The sequence below is a fragment of the Sapajus apella genome, unplaced genomic scaffold (genome assembly GCF_009761245.1).
Source record: "Sapajus apella isolate SASKATOON/1434 unplaced genomic scaffold, GSC_monkey_1.0 scaffold41, whole genome shotgun sequence".
Lineage (NCBI taxonomy): Eukaryota > Metazoa > Chordata > Mammalia > Primates > Cebidae > Sapajus > Sapajus apella.
The window spans coordinates 1,063,762-1,066,358 of record NW_022436981.1 but is presented as its reverse complement, the minus strand read 5'-3'; positions in this window follow the sequence as shown (position 1 = coordinate 1,066,358).

Here is a 2,597-nt window from a genome sequence, read left to right as displayed (position 1 = left end):
GGGCAACAGAGCGAGACTGTATCTCAAAAAAAAACCAAAAAAAATTACACATTGGGTACAGTGTACAGTAGTGCTGGGTGATGGCTGCATCAAAATCTCAGAAATCACCACGAAAGAACTTATTCATGTACAAAAAATAAATACTTTTTAAAAATTTTATATAAAATAAAATATAGTATTCAGTCTTAAAAAAAACAGGCTGGGCATGGTGGTTCATACCTATAATCCCAGCACTTTGGGAGGCTGAGGAGGGCAGATCACCTGAGGTCAGGAGTTCAGGACCAGCCTGGCAAAACCTTGTCTCTACAAAAATACAAAAATTAGCCAGGCATGATGGTGGGTGCCTGTAATCCCAACTACTCGGGAGGCTGAGGTGGGAAAATTGCTTGAACCTGGGAGGTGGTGGTTGCAGTGATTCAACATTGTGCCATTGCACTCTAGCCTGGGCAACAGAGTGAAGCTCCATCTCATAACAGAAACAAAAACCTGTGTCCCTTACCCAGGACAGCAATGTTACAAGACAGTGGCTGTGGGGATGGAGAAGAGAGGATGGAGCATGGAAATGTGTAGAATCCACAGGATATGGTGATTCAGTGGATTGTTGGGGGGTGGTAATGGAAAGGGAGGAGTTGAGGACGATTTCTGGAAGTGGTCAGAGTTGTAGGAGGAAAACTAGTGTCATGATGGCAAAGGAAATAAAGGAGGATTCGTCAGTAGTGTCAGAGAAAGATGGAACAGCATCACCTTGATTCTGCAATTAGAAGATTATGGGTGATTTTTTTCAGAGTAAAAGAACGTTTTTAGTGAGTGGAAGAGTGGGCATCAACAGGTGAGGAAGTGAAGATCGCAAATGTAGGGTCCTGGCTATCTTAGAGAAATAGTATTTGGCTTTCAGTGACTAACAACAATTTCAGGGTAACACAAAGTGGACTACCTGCCAGCTATTATCTGCTGGGAGAAAAGCCCAGAAGAAAGGACATTTATTTGTGGATGGGTATTTGTATCTGTATGAGTGCTGATCTAGGCAAGATAACAGACATTTTTACCCATCTCCAAGACCTCAAGGAACACCATAGTCCTGAGGCCTAGAGCTTGCCTGCTGCTGTGTAAAGCAGGCATATCCTCTTTAGGTCCACCCACCATCTATCTAGTCCTTGGTTCCTCTGGGAGCTAGGGGACCAAGCCACAGATAGTAGGACTACCAAATGGGAACTTTCGTCCATGTGAATCTAGGTACCTAGAATATTATTTAGTTTTTGGTATTTTTTTTTTCTTTTTTTTGAGATGGAGTCTTGCTCTGTTGCCTAGGCTAAAGTGCAATGGCGCGATCTCGGCTCACCACAACCTCAACCTCTGCCTCCCGGGTTCGAGCAATTCTCCTACCTCAGTCTCCCGAGTAGCAGGGATTACAGGTGCCCACCAATGTGCCCGGTAATTTTTGTATTTTTAGTAGAGACGAGGTTTCACTATCTTGGCCAGGCTGGTCTTGAACTCCTGACTTCAGATGATCCACCCGCCTCGGCCTCCCAAAGTGCTGGGATTACAGACATAAACCACCGCACCTGGCCAAATTTTCTGTCTTTTAAGAGACAAGGTCTTGCCCTGTCACTCACTTGGAGTGCAGTGGCACAATCATAGCCTCAAATTCCTGGGTTCAAGTTATCCTTTTGCCTCAGTCTCCCACAAGTCATGACACAAGTCATGGTTCCTGGTTAATGCATTCTTGCATGCTATTTCATTTTATTTTATTTATTTTTATATATATTTTTCAAGACAGAGTCTCACTCTGTTGCCCAGACTGGAGTGCAATGGCGTGATCTCAGCTCACTGCAACCTCCGCCTCCTGGGTTCAAGCAATTCTCCTGCCTCAGTCTTCTGAGTAGCTGGGATTACAGGCGCCTGCCACCAAGCCTGGCTAATTTATTTATATTTTTAATAGAGACAGGGTTTTGCCATATTGGCCAGGCTGTTCTCTAACTCCTGACCTCAGGTGATCCACCCACCTCGGCCTCTCAAAGTGCTGGGATTACAGGAGTGGGCCACCATGCCTGGCGTTTTTTGTTTTCTTCTTTTGAGACAAGTATCACTCTGTCACCAGGCTGGAGTGCAGTGGCACGATCACGGCTCACTGCAAACTCTGCCTCCTGGCTTCAAGCGATTCTCCTGCCTCAGCCTCCCAAGTAGCTGGGACTATAGGCATATGCCACCATGCCCAGCTAAATTTTATACTTTTAGTAAAGACGTGTTAACCAGGATTGTCTCTATCTGCTGACCTCATGATCCGCCCACCTCAGCCTCCCAAAGTGCTGGGATTACAGGTGTGAACCACTGCAGCTGATGTGTGTGTGTGTGTGTGTGTGTGTATATATATATATATGTATACACAAACACACATCACTTTATTAACAATAAAGATGTCACCTCAGCCTCCCAAAGTGCTGGGATTACAGGTGTGAACCACTGCAGCTGATGTGTGTGTGTGTGTGTGTGTGTGTATATATATATATATGTATACACAAACACACATCACTTTATTAACAATAAAGATGTCACCTCAGCCTCCCAAAGTGCTGGGATTACAGGTGTGAACCACTGCA